The 18,499-nt window shown below is 29.1% G+C and overlaps 5 non-coding genes across 5 annotated transcripts; all 5 read right to left on the bottom strand.

Annotated features, from left to right (window-relative positions):
- Positions 1–5,172: 5,172 nt before the first annotated feature.
- On the bottom strand, positions 5,173–5,255 carry LOC113785544 (small nucleolar RNA snoR31). Its single transcript, XR_003471670.1, has one exon. It is a non-coding gene; the product is annotated as a small nucleolar RNA snoR31 (small nucleolar RNA).
- An 89-nt stretch (positions 5,256–5,344) lies between these two features.
- Positions 5,345–5,482, bottom strand: LOC113785557 (small nucleolar RNA snoR136). The gene has a single exon (XR_003471683.1). It is a non-coding gene; the product is annotated as a small nucleolar RNA snoR136 (small nucleolar RNA).
- Positions 5,483–5,545: 63 nt separating this feature from the next.
- LOC113785548 (small nucleolar RNA SNORD25) lies at positions 5,546–5,628 on the bottom strand. Its single transcript, XR_003471674.1, has one exon. It is a non-coding gene; the product is annotated as a small nucleolar RNA SNORD25 (small nucleolar RNA).
- Positions 5,629–12,335: 6,707 nt separating this feature from the next.
- Positions 12,336–12,479, bottom strand: LOC113785555 (small nucleolar RNA snoR136). The gene has a single exon (XR_003471681.1). It is a non-coding gene; the product is annotated as a small nucleolar RNA snoR136 (small nucleolar RNA).
- A 109-nt stretch (positions 12,480–12,588) lies between these two features.
- On the bottom strand, positions 12,589–12,671 carry LOC113785581 (small nucleolar RNA SNORD25). The gene has a single exon (XR_003471706.1). It is a non-coding gene; the product is annotated as a small nucleolar RNA SNORD25 (small nucleolar RNA).
- Positions 12,672–18,499: the final 5,828 nt, after the last annotated feature.

The following is an 18,499-nucleotide window of genomic DNA, read 5'->3' as shown; positions in this document are numbered from 1 at the left end:
CATATTATTATTATAATTACTAACAACATTACATTTGAACATATTCTCACAAAGGTAACCCTTCCCTACAAACATACCACCTTTAGAGAGAATAAATTTATCTCTCTCAAATACACATTTGAAACCAAACTTATTAAGTAAAGGTACAGAAATCAAGTTCTTCCTAACATCAGGAACATAAAATACATCTTTAAGAGTAAGTACTTTTCCAGAAGTGAATTCAATCTCCACTGTTCCTTTTCCTTTGACTTGGACAGTTTAGGCATTTCTCATGTACAAAATACTTCCATCTTCTTCATCAATGGTCTTAAATAGTTCTTTGTTTTTGCACACATAGCGGGTAGCACCAGAGTCTATCCACCAAGATTCAACATCTTCAATCATGTCGAGTTCAGAAATGACAGCAACAAGATCATCTTTTGTTGCACTTGAATTCTTCTCTTTGTTCTTCTTTTTCAAGAACATGCACTCATTTTTAAAGTGTTCTGGTTTTCCACAATGATAACAACTTCCTTTTCTTTTCTTTCGTTGTTCATTATTACCATTGCGTTTTTCATGAGATTTATCAAAATCTCGATTTCTTTTCTTAAAAGATTTGCTTGAATTTCCTTCCTCCATTATATGAACCTTTTCATGAGAAAATTAGTTTTTAGTATCCTCTTGTTTACGATACTCTTCTTCTAAATGAAGGTGATTACCCAATTGCTCAAGTGATATGTCCTCTTTCTTATGTTTCATAGATTTTTTGAAATCTTTCCAAGAAGGTGGAAGTTTGTCTATTATGGAGGATACAATAATGGTTTCATCCATGTGCATCTTATGTTGTTTGTAGTTATTAAGAATACGTTCAATTTCATGCATTTGTTCCATTACTGATTTACTATCAACCATTTTATAATTATTAAATTGAGAAACAAGAAACTTCTTACTTGTAGTGTCTTCTTGCATGTATCTTGACTCTAATTTCTCCCATAGTTCTGTTGCAGAGATGCTACTTTGATATATATCGAACAAGGAGTCAGACATTCCGTTGAGAATATGGTCCATGCATATATAGTCATCATTGTCCCACTTCTACCTTTCTCTTGTTTCTGCTAATGTTTCCACTTCCTTCTCCAGCGGTCTTGTGGTGTTCAGAACATACACTACCTTCAAAGTTGTTAGAAGGAATTTCATCTTTTTCTGCCAACGGATAAAATTTCCTCCATTGTATTTCTCCAACTTCACAAAATTAGATGTCATTTCTTTGAGTGATGCAGCCATTGATTGAAAATAAAATCGAACCTAAAGATTGTTGGATCTGTGTTGGTGACAATTGCTGCAAGACTTTAATAGTGAAGTTGTTGATGAAGATTATATGTAGCAAATTCCAAAGCGTGTTGTTACACTAGCCTTTAGGTTCGATTCGCCCCCACCAATCGAATGCAAATGAGATAACCAGCGAATCCCCTTCAGGGTACTTTGGAAACCTTGATATGATTTGCATTATCACACCAAGAATATCTTTCAATAGTATGTTACAAAATAATGTTACCTATTCTTTTCTCATGCATTAGAAAAGAATAAGTTGACTTAGTATATGAGAATGAGTGAAAGAAAATGGATGGCAAAGATTGTATTAAGATTCGTATCTTGATTTATTAATCCAAATAGAATAGAAAAATAAAAATCTATTTTCTTTGCACAATCGTTCATACCTAAATCACAATCATTCATACATTGATAGAATTCTACATATTTAGAAAGAGAGAGATAAATATGATTAAATTTCTCATATAATTTAATTTTGTCACGTAGTAAAATTTCAAATATTAATTGATATTGATTAGGAGATATTTCATCACAAACTGACTGATAGAGGAAGAACACCAACTTTATTTTATTCAACTTAAAACCCTATTGCCATTACACAATCATTCATAGCTAAATCACAATCATTTTCTTAGCCATGAAAACCTTCCATCGGACCTTCAAAGTCAGGTCATAAAAACTTATTCTCCCTCTTTGTAATTTTTTGCATTTTCTTCTGATGAGCACTCTCAGATATATTTGTAAAAGCAAAAATGTGAAGTTAGATTAATTCAGACATAAAAAAATGTATAAGTAGATGGAAGGTAGAGGCGAAAATGTAAAGTTGACTAATGTAGACAAAAAAAACGTAATAATGTAGAATTAATGTGAAAAATGTTATGCAAATGTTATGAAATAATAATGTGAAATTAATTTTAGAAATTTTGAGTAGACGTTATGAAATAATATTTAAATATGAGATATAATATAAAATGGTGGATGATGTATATAAATTGTAGAAAAACTATTTAGAAATTGAGTAGAGGCTATATGAAGATATACATGTCAGCTTTTTTGATGAGGTGGAAAATGTTTGCATGTATAGAGGAAATAGTATGACGTGGCAGTGGAGTCTGTTTTAAATTATATAATAGATAGATTTTGCCAAAAAGAAATAATTTTCTGAGATTGGCCTTGTGGTATCCTTGCAAGTTCCCCAATTTGCATCACTTAAACCATTGAACTTTAGTTCAATTTTAGGTGAGTTGTTTGTTTGATATAGCCTTCACTTGTAATCCATTGGAGTGATAGTGGGTTTGCATCCCATCATACTTGTATCATTGAAAGGATCCATGCAGTATTTTGTTTGACAAATGGATATTTCTTTGTATGATTCGGCCAATTCAATGCTTATGAATTATTTGAAGGGTCCAATATCTTTAATTCAAAAGTTTTTGTGTAGAATTCCCTTAATGGTCTGAAATTTTGACATCAAACTTGACTTGAATCAAAGAAAGATGGATTTTCTAGCTCTAACATCAATCATCGACTTGTGAGAACTGATAGCAAAAGCATAACATAAACATCCAAAAACTTTAAGATTGTTCAGGTAAACAATTATGTAAAGGTTAAAAATTAGATTTGTTTGATAAAAGATGAGTAGGCATCATGTTAATTAGATGGACAACATGAGCAGTAGCATACGACCGAAAGGTTTTAAGCAAATTTGATTGAAAGAGAAGTCCACAAGCAACATTCAATATGTGTTGATGTTTCCTCCAAATCCTACCATTCTGCTGAGGGTTCTCAACACATTTTGTTTGGTGCACTATGCCTTGACCAGAAAATAGTCATGCATCATATACTCCAAACCATTATCAGTTGTAATAACTTTGATCTTAGCATCTTATGGAAATTTTGAATGTGGCCTCTTCTCTTAAATCAACCATAAGTACCTAGTGCAATCATCAGTTAGAAATTCTTATAATGTTGCCTAGATTGAACAGAAAATAGGTCCTATATGTCACCAAGAATCAAATCAAAATGGTTGGTAGCGTTATTATCACTATAAATATATTGTTATTTCCTTTATTTAGAATAATGGCAAACATCACAAATTTGTTTATTACAAATAAGATAAGGCAGTTTTTTCTATAAGAATTATAATACACTTGTTTGGAGCATGTCCTAAAGGAAAAAAAATGGCATAAAACAAAATAAGGTATAGTCTTGTACTTCACATTATTTAAAAAACAACTAAGATTGGAATCTTTAGAATCTAATTGAGATCCCTTCATATAGTAAAGTCCATTGATCATTTTAGCTATACCAATCCTCCTCATAGGCTTAAAGTCATGTATATGACAAGAATCGTCAAGGGAAGTAATAGTACATTTCAAATAATCACATACCTTAATTTTGAAATTAGATTAAATTAAAATTATGGTCAGTATGGCACATCATGCATTTTTAAATTTGAAGAAACATTTATAGTTCCTGGATAGTCGGCTATAGCCACATTTCCATTTGGTAACTTTACCATAATATGTCTAATTTTAGATATGCTTGAAAAATATTTAAGGTCAAAATATATGTGACCAGTTGCTTTTGAGTCCAATATATAAGGAGCTTTATTTGAATGGAAATAAGGGTCATTGATCATAGTTTTACCTATAGAATTATTTATTGGAGTAAGACCAACCTATGATGAGATACAAATGTGATTGACTGTATGTTTCTCTATATGATTTGACCTAGTACTAACTGGTTGAATTAACCACATGATACTTCTGACTTATCCTAAAGTGAAAGGATTTTGATTTCTAGATCATTCGTCTTTTTAAGAACTTACATCATTAGACTTAAGAGTCTTTATGTTCTCCACAAATATTGTAGTAGTATTACCATTATGCTTGGGTTTTGGTGGATAATCATGCTTATCGAAGTATGTTTCTGCAGTGTGGCCAATCTTTTCAAAATATACACAACTCATGTAAGCACCTTTATTGTCAACACTCAACAGCATTAACCAAAGCTGGTGACTCTACACTTCAGTAACAATACCATGTTAAAGAAAGAACCTTATTAAAATTTGGGAAAGGGTCCATAAGGACAGTTCAGGATTGACAACTTCAAATTGGTCATTTGAACCAGCCAATAAAATAATCACTATCTTTTTTGGTATATTTCAAAAATTTAGAATTGCGTTGACGAATCGGCCTAAGATTATCTAATTCTCCACCAAATAACAATCAAAGCAATAAAATAATCTAAAACTATCATGCTATCTTTTTTCAAGGAATGGATTTCTTATGAATCTCCTCTCATAATCCTTGTAACCTAAAACACACATCTATATGGGTCAATTCGGACATATTTTTTTTGTCAAAATACAACTCCTAATTTGTCATTCTAGATAGTAAACAATATTTGCTAGTTAAATTCTAAGCTTTTCGATCTTAATGGTTCATTAACATATTTTTAATAGACAAATTTTTAAATCTTTCATGTCTCATTAGATCGAAAGTTGCGATTGATAAGAGTCAATTCAATTTAGTTGACATAATGTGTTTCGAAGAATATGCATAATTTAACGGCATAAGCTTTCAATTTATAGAGTTTAATGTTCTTAATAACAAAAGAAATAATTTATAACTTGTTTAAAAAAACATTCGAGCTACTAAAAGCAACTAAGATAAAAACCACATTGGGCACATCATCAGTAAGGATAATTCATCTCATCCACAACATAAGTTGTGTAGGAAGGTGTCCTAAGATTTATTCCAAACTCATCACATGATGCAATGAGAAGTAAAGGATAGTAATAGAACAACAAAACTGATTCAACATAAGAAAATAATAACAAGTAAAAACGCACAAGATGTAGATTCAGAGCATATAGATATATTTAGCATCACAAAATCAGATCAAGTGTTGGATTATATATTTTGCTTCATCCTTATCTACGATACTAAAACTCTAAACAAAAAAAAATGGATCTGAATTCTACAAATAATAAATAAATTAGGGTAACAAAAGATCATTGAATGATGAAAAATTTTGTTCCCCGACGTCCAAATGCAACATCAATTTGGAGCATCGGATAGCGAGGGGAACACAATTCTAGGCTTCAATTGAAAATTGCAAACCACACTAAAAAGTGGAAGCGGAAATAACACAAATTTGAAGCCAAATTATATCAAAAACATGCCAAAATAAATTAAACAAAATTTTAAAAAAAGTGAGAGAATCACAACAAAACTCAGTCCCTTAGATGTTCAATAATGATGCGATCATATCCGCAAATCATTACAGGTCTGTAGACTCATCACAGTTAAAACTAGCGATTCCCTTTTTTTACTCGATTGAATCAAAAACAGAGAAAATCAATCAATAAAAAAATAAACTTCAAAGAGAAATTAGAAATTTAGTTGTTCTCGCGTGCTCCCAAAACCATAAAAAGGGGGTTGTGGAAGTAAAATTGAAAGAGCAACACATATTACTATTGCTTCAAGGGAACGAGTCAAGTGGGAATTGAAGTATCCTCATCGACCAGATAGTGAAGCCTGTTTACAAACTTTAAGAATTGAAAGATTAAACGGAAATTAAGAACAAAATCGAAGAAAATTGAGAAAACTTTATTTCAATTAGGGTTTAAGAAGAAGAGAAGATAGTTCGGAAACGGCGGATGAAGTATAAGTCGTGTGTTGTGTGTGGTTGCTTATATAATGAAAAAATTTAATATTCAATATCCAAAAACAAATGTAGAATATTGATCCGACGGCAAGCAGCTTAGCTTAAAATTTACTAAGATCCTAAGCCAGATTTTACTTATACTAATGTAGAATATTGATCCGACGGCGAACAGCTTAGCTTATAATTTATATATATATAAATGAGTAGTATTAGGGTAAAGTTTTATATATTCTCTGAATGTTGAATAGATTGTCATAAATTGATACATAATTAAAAAAAAATTAAATTTGAATTTGAGATAATACGTTCAACTTAATAATATTGATATTTTTACAAATTGAATTAGGATTTAAAATATTTTTATATTGCTCGTTAGGTATAGATTCAATGTTAACGGTATATACTCCAAAACAATTTGGTAGTATTAAATTTAAAAGGATATAATTTTAAAAATAAAATAATCTAAAAATTTGTAAAAGAGTCTTATATTTAGAGACAAACAAATATATCAAAAACATTTTATAAATTAATAATGGTAGGAGTATACACTTTCATGATTGTCAAATTATTTTAAATATTTGATTTTTATCATAATAACTTTTAAAGTCATGCCCATGATAATTGTGATACATTAACCATATACAATTTTATACCCCTTGAACCCAAGTTTTAAATATATTGTCTATGTTTCTCAATGAGAAGTATGAATATGTATTTTAGTAAAAGATTTATTCTTATTTCTTTTATTTATAATAGAGTTGAGTATTCAGATCTTTCAACAACAAAAATTCAGGATTTGGATCCTCTCAATTCAAAATCTTCTTTAATATCTCAATCTTTTCTATTTATCTTAATTTTACTTTTTTTTCATTTTTTTTTTTGGTTTGGATTGAAATTTCATATCATATAGATCATTCATGTAATTTTTTACACAAATTTAAAATCGTTCGATATATTATTAAAATACATCATAATGATATCTTAAATAACTACATTAATCTTCATAAATTTCAATAATATATCAAATAATTTTAGATTTATGCAAAATTTCACATGCATAATTTAAATGATATAAACTTTCAATATGATATGGATTTGAGTGTTTCCATATGATTTGAAGGATTTAACCAAGTGATATTTTCAAACAAAGTACCAAATAAAAAAATAGAGAACACAAAGAAAAAAATATGGAGAATGAATGAAATGGTAGAAATCGCCACACTCCACAAGGAATGATAAGATCAAGGTAGAATCAAGATCAAGGTAGAATCACCACAAGAGTAGGATGCTCTTGATAAGATCCAAAGTTGGTTCAAAAAATAACCTTAGATAGCATTTCTCTAATTTCACCCAAAGTCTTGCTTCTTTTCAAAAAGTCCCTCCTCATGTCTTACCATAAAAAAAGGCATATATAGCCTAACACAAAATAACATGGTATTTAGGCTACGTACAACTAATGACATTGTGTTTAAGTTACCAAATATTTAGACACACACACAAGTCAATATAATTCCTAATTATAAGGTATGATTATTACATCCCAAAATTAAAATTAAGTCTTAACATATTTCTATGACCAAAAGATTAATATAATATAAATCAATCTTTTCATAGGTCTTAAGACTAAGAAAATTAACAATTTGTTTATCTAATTGTTCTTTTAGCTTTCTAGTCTTCCCTCTAGTCAATGGTCCTTCCACTCCTAGTTCTTGAAACTCATTAGCCTTCATATAGGGTTGGTCCACATCATAATCCAATAAAAAAAATTAGTAAAATTAAAAGAATTAGAGAAGACTAAGACAGATTAAGGAAAATTTGGATTTAGATGATCCAAACTCTAAAGTTTGATGTCTCATTATTTTTCGGAACTTATACTGACGTAGTCTAATTAGCTATTATTTATTTATTTCGTTAATTTAAGTGTTTTCTCTATTCATCTAAGAAATTGACACATTTTTTAAGTGCACTTTCTTTTGCTACTACTACAACATTATTGTACATGGAGATATGTGTTGTGTTGATCAAGACCCAATTGGTGTCAAATTCCCAAAATTGGGATCTTTCTTAAGGGTCATATCAAAGGAACAATAAAAAATGCGATTCACTCCAATTCAGGAGGCGACAAACGTCCCTCTAAATCCTCAAAAGAAGAAAAAAAATAAACAAAACAATTGAACCTAGTGATGTTGAGACCAAGACAACTCAACAATTGGAATCACAAACAATAAGCAACAAAACTACCAAAGAAAGGGAGAATGTGGGAAATGACAAGTTGACAAAACCAGTTGCAACAAGTAAAATAAGTGAAGTTGCATAGGTAGCAAACAATGCTCATGAAGAATAATCTAAGAATAATTATACTACGGAAGCCTTGCACAGGTGGAAAAGAATGTCCATCCCTAATTCGGGAGAAAAGAAAAACAGGACCAATTTGTTGAGGCAAAATTCCAAATCAAGTGTTTTAAGAATAAACAAACAGTTAATTAGTCACTAATTATGAGTATGATTGTGTTATCATTTAACTTGTGCTTTTCAGTAATTTATTCAAAGATAGGGACTCAAATATATTCATGCAAAAGTCACATGTCTCTCTATGAAATAAATCAAGAACATCACGTTACACATTACTTAAAGTTGATCTTAAACTCATCAAATTCAATGTCAAAATAAACTGGAGAATGACCATAAGAACGTTTTGGATGTTCCCTAGTAAAGACAAAGTCAAGACAAAAAAAATTTTACAGTCCAAACCACAAGTTATCAGTATCAAAACTGTTCAAATCATTGGTCAAGCCCATAACTCGAGTTGAAGCCCAAAATGGGGAAAACAACCTTCAGATTGATGAGTCGTGAGCAAGGACAACAAGGACACAAGTACAATGTTGTTACACCTATCTACAGAAAGCTCTACATGCTTTTGAACTAAAAGACTTACATATCACATCACATTATCTCACTCATTCACATTCTCCATCAAACTTACAAACATGAACGTTATGGATTTATCAAAGAACAATCTGGATAAAATAAAACATGTGTTTAATAGACTTCAATCAAAACTAACATTCAGCTAAGAATCATTAATGGCTACATTCAAACTGGTATGAGTTTTTCGAACTTCTCTTCTTCTATAAAAGGAACATGAAGGAGAAGAGAAAAACAAGAGTTTTTAAAGACAATCAATCTACACTTGATCATTCATACTCAAGTAACAAAGCTCTTCTCTTACGCAAAACTTCAATTTTCTCTAATTATATTTAAGGATCATTTTACTAAGTTCTTGCTGATAATCAATCTCAAACAAATGTTGAGGTGTTTTTAGGTGCTAAACATTTTTATCATATACATCATTTGTAACTCAAGCATATCCCTTAAGTTAGTTTGAGTATATTGAAAAAATCTTTTTAGTCATCGAAGCGTACTTGTAAAAATCCTTTATAGAGTGAAAGGTGACTGTATATTCCTTTCAATACTGAAATGTGAAATATGTAATTGATCAAAGTGGATCAAGAAATATAGTGAAGAAGCAGAATGTTCTGGTGCAAAGTACATCGGTGGAAAATCTCACAGATTGTGAGGACTGAACTTAGTCCACCTTGGGTGAACCATGATACATCTTTGTGATTTTTTTTAATCTTTAACCTTATTTCTTTTTCACTTATTGATCACATATCACCTAAAACTAATCTTTTTTATTTACTTCAAACATATCAATAACATTCTAGACATTATGTTTCAACCAATATTGATCATGAGTTAATTTAAACTAAGTACATGAATTAATATTTTAAAAAGGAATGACAATCCAAACTTCATTTCTGGTGATTGATATTGCTACGTCACAATCATTAGCAGCTCACGGAGAGAAAAGATATAGAAGAGTTACAGGACATGGAAATTGATTTCATCAAACAATCTCACATCTTTACAAAACAAATGGTGGGTCCTGCTCGACAAGTTGTCTAGTCGCCATTGCATAGTCTAGAATTGTCAAGGATTTAGGAACCCACGAACATTTCTATCTTTGAAGAAGCTCGTTAACGAAAAAAAACCCAATTTTATTTTGTCAAAAAAAATGAATTAAGCTCATTTAGAAAATTTAATGACGTTTCAAATGGCGATGGACGGGATAGCGCCACTAGTTTTCCTTTTTTTTTTTTTAATAATAATATTGATATTTATGTCTTATCCTTCTATTTCAACCATATTGACATGTTAATAAAACAAGAGATATATAAGGCTTATGACCAGGTCAAACGACCTTTTTTGGAGGCAGTTTTGCATAGTATAGGATTTTCTACTCATTGAATCCCTTTTTTGTGAATTGTGTTTATTTTGTTTCTTTCTTTGTCCTTTTGAATGGAGGCCTTTGTCAGGTCTTTAGACCTAGAGAAGACTAAGACAAGCTGACCCCATTATCACCCTACTTTTTCATTTTATGTGCAGTGATTTTATCAAGTCTTATTTAAAAAACTTGTGCTAATGAGGACATTCACAACATACAGATGGCCAGAAGGGCTTTTACGATCTCTCACTTATTTTTTGTCGATGATAGTCTTATTTTTGTACAGCTAATGAGACTGAAACAAACAACTTGAGAACTATTATCCATCAAAATGCTTCTGGTCAATTCATTAATTTGGACAAATTTAAGATCTCTTTTACGAGCCTCTCTTCCGTCAAGGGTTGCTTTAAGATGAAGTTTTTGACTTTGTTCAAGCTCATGTTTAGAAGAAGAGTAAGCATCAAAAGGAGAACTTCTTCTATCATGAGTATTACTGCAGATTGGGTGCCAATGTATTAGTGCAAATTGGGTTTTTGGTGCCATTACAAATTAGATATTTGGATGTTAATGGATGTAGGCTTATATGGTGCCAATGAAGTTGGGGATTTTACGTTACCAATAGAACGTGGGGATTTGGTTGAGGTGCAAATTATTATTGGACTTTTCAATTCAAGTGGCAATGAAAATTGGAACTTTTCTTATCAATGAAATATTAGGCAGTTGGATTTAAAGAGCCAATGAAGATTGCGTTTAACGGGATCCCAAAGAATAATGGACATTGTGTTTTAGGTTTTAATGAAAATTGGACCTTTTTTTTTTGTATATTGGACTTTGAAGTGTTAATGAGCAATCATTGGGCTTTGATGTGCCAATGAAGATTCAACTTAGTGTTTGAGTTACCAATGAAAATTGTACTTTTTGTTTGGCCATAAAGATTGAATTTTTTATTTGCCAATGAATATTAGAATATGAGGTGCCAATAAAAGTTGGACTTTTTGTTTGAATTGCCAATGAAAATTAGACTTTTTGTTTACCAATAATAAATATTGGGCTTTGAGTGCCAATGAACAAATTGCTTTGAAGTGTCAATGAACATTGGACTTAATGAGAGCATGTAAGGTGCATTGAGCATGTAATGCTGTCTAAAGTGATGCATGCAAGCTACATGAATTTTTTATAAATGAATTTATTGATTTCATCACTTCTTTTTATGTTTTTATGTATACAATGTAATAATTTTTTTTTATATCTTGATAGCAATCTACAATATTGGTTGAGTGAGTGATGATATAGCTTTTAGATGGTAGATTTATACAATAATATAGCTTTTGCTATTGACTAGAACAACTTAGAGACAACTCTTTTTTGGTCAAATGTGTTAATTGAAGATTGCCAAAGACTTGTTAAATCATGTCAAGTAATTTCCATTCTCTTTGAAGCATTCTTTAACTAAGCATCCATGACATTCTCTTTGAAGCATTCTTTAACTAAACATCCATGACAGTAAAAGTGGGAAGCATTCTTTAACTAACAATCCATGACAGTAAAAGTGGAAAATGATATTGTTTTACTTTAGACTTTAACAAATTGTTGTTTTAGTATAAAGAAATAGATCATCCAACTATGCTCCATAAAGTAAGCAAAGAGGAATTATAAGGTACTAAATCATAGAAAGATGATGAGACAATGTTGAGGTGAAATAAATGATGCGATAACTCTGATATCAATTTCAAATAAGTGCAAAATGAAAGTTGAAGGTGTTACTCCATTTATGTAGTTTATTGACAGAGTGGAATGTTGACTTACTCCATATTCCAACTACATGATATTGAGTAAGCTACAAAAAGTTTTTTTAAATTTGAATTTCATGATGGAATAAAGTACAAAGAAGATACAAAGGATTGTGCAAGTGCATTTATGATTTGAATGAATGGTGAAAAAATTGCACCAAATTTTTATTCTATAAAACCAAGATGTGTATTCTACAAATTTAGGCACCAAACTAATAAATTACAGGCTAGACAAAATCATTTATTAATGAGTATAGTTGAAATACAAAAATGAGAAATTTTGTTCCCCGACGTCCAATTACAGCATCAGAATTGCAAGTAGTGGATAGCGAGGGGAACACAACTATAGGCTTCAATTGAAAATTGCAAAACACACTTAAAATTGTGGAAGCATGAATAATATAAAAATATGAAGCCTCTAAAAACATTATTATAGAAAAACATCACAAAATAAACCAAAAGAAACTATGAACAAAAATCCAATAAAAGTGAGAAAAAAATTAAAAAAATAAAGTGGGAGAATGACAATAAAACTCAGTCCTTTAGATGTTCAATAATGATGCGATCATATCCGCAAATCATTACAGGTCTGTAGACTCATCACAGTTAAAACTAGCGATTCCCCCTTTTACTCAATTGAATCAAAAACAGAGAAAATCTATGAATAAAAAAATATAAACTTTAAAGATAAATTTAAAATTTAGTTGTTCTCGCGTGCTCCCAAAACCATAAAATAGGGATTGTGGAAGTAAAATTGAAAGAGCAACACATATTAATATTGCTTCAAGGGAACGAGTCGAATGGGAATTGAAGATGTCCGCATAGACCAGATAGTGAAGCCTACTTACTACATTACGAATTGGAAAATTAAAAAGATATGAACAACATCGAAGAAATTTGAGAAACCCTTATTTCAATTAGGGTTTAAGAAGAAGAGAAGAGATTATGGTAACGGCGGATGAAGTATAAATCGTGTGTTGTGTGAGCTTGCTTATATAATGACAAAATTTAATATTCATATCCAAAAACAAAAGTAGAATATTGATCTGACGGCTATCAGCTTAGATTAAAATTTACTAAGATCGTAAGCCAGATTTTACTTGAATTAAGAAAAATTAATATAATTAATATATATATATATAATTTATTAAATATTTTTAAATAGTTAACGTTGCGATAAAATTTTATTTAAGTTAAATTGAACATGCGATCTCTTATATAATAAAAAAAAAACTAAATATTCATATAAAAAAACAAAAGTAAATATTGATCCGACGACTAGCAGCTTACATTAAAATTTACTAAGATCCTAGATCAGAATTTACTTACATTAAGAAAAATTGTTAATATAATTAATATATATAAATATTTTTAAATTAGCGATTGGATAATTTTTTTTGGCTTAATTGCAGTTTTGGTCCCCCTATTTTAGCTGAATCTCGAAAGTAGTCCCTCCATTTTGTTTCTCCCCAGTTTTGGTCCCCAAACAGAATTTTAGTCTAAAATTTGATGAAATTTTAGTTTTTAAAGTCGTACTACATCATTTATGATCATATATTTCAAGTACAATTGTTGCAAATGAGATCTTCAGACATTGTGTGACTTAAATAAATGCAAAAAAAAAATGAAATTTCATCAAGTTTTGGACCAAAATTCTGCTTGGGGGACTAAAACTGGGGAGAAACAAAATGGGGGGACTACTTTCGCGATTCAGTTAAAATAGGGGATCAAAACTGCAATTGAGCCTTTTTTTTTCTTATACCTTGAATAAATCATCATAAATGGATACCTAATTGTAAAAAAGTTTATGTTTAAACTTGAAATAAGATATTCAATTTAACAATATTGACATTTTTGCGAGTTGAGCGAAATTTTTTAACATTTTTAAATTTAAAAGGATATAATTTTATAAATAGAAGTATCTAAAAATTTGTAAAATAGTCTTATATTTTGAAACAAACAAATGTATCATAAACGTTTTTATAAATTAATAATATAAAGAGTATACACTTTCATGATTGTAAAATTATTTTAAATATTTGACTTTTATCATAACAATTTTAAAGTCGTACACATGATAGTTGTGATGCATTGACAATATACAATTTTTTTTATCCATTAAACCCATATTTTAAACATATCAAGAATGTTATGAACATTATGTTTCAACCAATATTGATCATGAGTTAATTTCAATTAAGTATAAGAATTAAGATTTTAAAAAAGATCGCAATTCAAATCATCTTCCTTGTGATTAATATTGCTACTTCACACTCATTAGCAGCTCATAGAGCGAAAACACGTAGAAGGGTTACAGGACATGGAAATTGATTAATCAAACAATCTCATATCTTCACAAAAACAAACGGTGGGTTCTGCTCAACAAGTTGTCTAGCCGCCATTGCATAGTCTAGAATTGTTGAGGGTTTGGAAACCTACGAACAATTCTATCTTTGAAGAAGCTCACTAAGGAAAAGGAACCAAATTTTATTTTATTTTTTGTCAAAAAAAAAATGAATTATGCTAATTTAGAAAATTTAATCGTGTTTCAACTGGCAATAGAGAAGATAGGGCCACTAGTTTGACTTATTTTTTGATATTTACGTTTCATCTTTCTATTTCAACCATATTGACATGTTAATAAAACTAGAGATGTATAAGGCTTATCACTAGATCAAACGACCTTTATTGAAGGCAACTTTGCGTAGTATGGGATTTTCTACTCATTGGATCCCTTTTATTGTGAATTGTGTATCTTCTGTTTCTTTCTGTCCTTTTGAATGGAGGCCATTGTGAGATAGAGGTGGAAAAAAGTTAGGCCGACCTAGGGTTTGCTAGGCCTGAGTCTGACCAATCAATAAATTCAATGCTTAAGCATGGCATGTGGTTTGTCATATGCTTACCTTTTAGGTATGAGTTTGACCTTGATAGAAGTCTGGTATGACCTATTAGTCTACTTAAAAGCCAATTTCATTTTAACATTTTTTATAGAAGTCTGGTATGACCTATATGTCAATGAAATTAAGTTATATTTTGATATTTAACATCGCATTTTAAAGAATATTAAGCAATTGGAACCTTCCTTTTAAAAAAAGTTCATTTAAAATAACGAGTGATTATATAAATTACAGGTTCAGAAATTACAAAAATTAAAAGCACAGGTTCAGAAATTCAAAGCACAGGTTTAAAATCACAGGTTCAGAGATTACAAAAATTCAAAGCACATAAATAACAAAACATAAATTACAGAACATAAATTACAAGAACAACACAGAAATTACAAAGAGCAACACATAAATAACAAAACAGAAATTAAAAGCTGCAAAAATATATAAACAATACATAAATTAAAAGTTACCGATGATGCGAGAACGCTGGTCACAGTGATGACGAGAACAGTGGTCGATTGACAATGAGAACGTGGTTGGTCGACGGCGAGAAAAAGGAAACATGATTGGGCGGGATTGGTTGGTCGACGGCGAGAAGAATAAGAAGGAAACAGATTGGGCGGGATTGGTTGGTCGACGGCGAGAAGAATAAGAATAGTTATTAATTGTGACAAAGTTGTGAAAACAAATTATATCAGTCTATAGGATAATTGTGGTTTAATATATATTAATCGGTGATAAATTTTGACTAGCCATAACATACATTAACAAATATGCTGCTAAATTCAGATATTATTGTGTATTTTGTTGTAATTTAGGAATCTATAATCGATATTATGAGTAGAATTATTTTTATGAATTGAACTGTGGTTGTTGGACTATCGATGTATATTTGAGTCTAATATGTAAAGGTGACATGTAAATTGTATCTTATAGATTGATATGTGTAGATACTCATCATATAGATTGGTACATATGACTAAAATTTATTTTATTAATTTTTTTAATTATTAAAATTGTATTTTTTTTTTATTAGGCTATATTGTTAAGATGAGAACGGGCCTATAAAATCTTTAAGACAACCCAACAGACGACCAAATACATAATTTTTTGTGTATACTAAATTATAATTTAAATGTCTATTACAAAGAAGTCAGGGAATAATTTATAAAATAAATTACAAAAATAACTACTATAATTATAAAATAAAATAAATTTTCGAACCTAAATTCCAACTAAGTTTTAATTACTAAAAATGTAAACTAAAAGTTGATCTAGTTTAATATATTTTTGTAAATGTACGACTTAAAATTCTTATATGCAATATGATATTATACTTTTTATTTATTCATTAAAATTTTAAAATTTCGGTCACCTAATGTTTCACTTCAAATTATTTGGTTGCGCAAAATTATCACCATCCTAATATTCAAAATTTTCGATTACCATCACCACCCACCAATCCCAATATTATTTATTTTTATTATTTTTAATTATTTATGTCATATATTTAATATTTAATTTATATTATTGTTATAAAAATTTAATAATATAAGTAAAATATTAATGTATGAATTAAAGTTGTGGAATCTAATATGATTCTTAAAAGTTAAACCTTTGATATAAATGAATTGTTTCAAGATGACACATATTTGATGAAGAACCCTATTTAATGAACTAATGTAGGAGAACATTGTCATATGGCTTGCGGCACCCTCTGATTACTATTTTCTATTTATATCTTTCGTATCAAATGCAATATTCAAATTTGTGGATAAAAAATAGAAAATATTAGTTAGAGTTCGTATAAAATGGACCAATAGATTGTTTTTATTTATAATACAAAATCTTCTCTTATTTTGATAAATTCAAAAATTGTATTGAAGGAAGATTTTAAAAGAATCAGACAAATAATTCATATAATTTTTTATATTATGATAATACTCTATAAATTAAAAATATATTAATTATAAACATCTTTTTATCATTTTCTACATAATTATTCTCTACAAAATTTATATTTTTTTTTTTCCTCTTCCTCATAAGTCTTCCCTTCCCTTCGCTTTTAAATTCATAAACAAAGCTTAAAAAAAACTTTCAACCATCTTGTTTCAATAGATGTGCGCGAGACTTACGAAAAATGTGAATTAAATTAAATTGTATAGATGTGAGTTAATTAAATTGGATTGGCTATTGATATGAGTAGAATTTGATTAACATTAATCGTTATATTAATTTTACGGTAGACCTACTTAATATTATTTTTTTATTGATAAATATGTAACAACTAAATTGATTTATGATTATAGATAATGGATAAGACTCAAATATCTTTCATCTATTAATTGAGTTTTGATTTTGGTAGGAGTAATTTTCCAAAAAAATATGTAAACAGGAACTTTAATATAAGTGAAATTAAAAAATATCCTCAATAAAAATAAAAATTGCACATCTTATCCTCAATTTGTGACATCTCCGATATCTCTCTCACTCCCGTGGAGCTACCAACCATATTTGCAAATTAATTTGGCCATATTGGCTTTGGCTTGGTGTGTGTCTCCGTAAAAGTCGAATTTAAAATAAAACATCAAATAAATAATATCGATAATTAAATTAAAATCTAAGAGTTTAACAACATCGATTTTATTCTAAATAAATATTTACTTATCCTTATTTAAGTATCATACTTCTTCATGTATATAGACCGATCTAAAAACAATAATCTAATGCGATGAATAATTGAGTGTTTGATTTTTGAGTCAAAAACAGTAAAAATGATTTGGCACGTAAAAATTGATTTGAATATTATTTATTGAGTTTGGTGTATTTTTAGGTTTAATTCTATTTTAAAACTAAAATTTATATTTTTTATTTTAAAAGAGCTAGTAAATTCTAAAATAATTAACTTATAGTAATATTTTAATTCGATAAGAGTAAAAGATTCAATTTAATAATATTAATATTTATCAATTAAATTAAATTTATTTTAAAAAATTTATAATTTTTTAACTTCATATGATATATTTAATTATAAAATATAAATCACTTGCGTTCAAATCGTTTTGAACTAAACTAATCTTATATAATTCATTTATTCAAAAATAATTTTGTGAGGGCGGAGAACCAAACACAAACTAAGTGTAGTCCCATGTGTGTGTAAGAATTGAAAATTTTGATAAAGCTTCCTTTACCACTTCATATAAATAAAAGAATATTACTAGTATAAAACTTTACAATAAAAAATGATTTTCAACACTTGTATTATGTAAATCTATAATTGTGTACAACACCTGCACACATCTTGAAAAAGAAGAAGCAATTATGATGCCGTTATCCGCGAGCAGCATTAAAGTCAAATCAGAATGGAGTTTTTTTTTTTGTATACAGAATCAATGGACTATTTTTTACGTGAATAATAGTGTTAATAACGTAACAATATAGATATATCCTGTGAATTGAAATAATTATAATAAACGATCTAACTCAAGTGATTATAAATTTTAAAATAATAATTAAAATAAATTTTGATAAAATGATTTGTGAGCAAATTT

This window comes from Cicer arietinum, chromosome 2, assembly GCF_000331145.2.
Source record: "Cicer arietinum cultivar CDC Frontier isolate Library 1 chromosome 2, Cicar.CDCFrontier_v2.0, whole genome shotgun sequence".
Classification (NCBI taxonomy): domain Eukaryota; kingdom Viridiplantae; phylum Streptophyta; class Magnoliopsida; order Fabales; family Fabaceae; genus Cicer; species Cicer arietinum.
The sequence above is the reverse complement of the archived record's forward strand: the minus strand, read 5'-3'. Positions and strand labels throughout refer to the sequence as shown.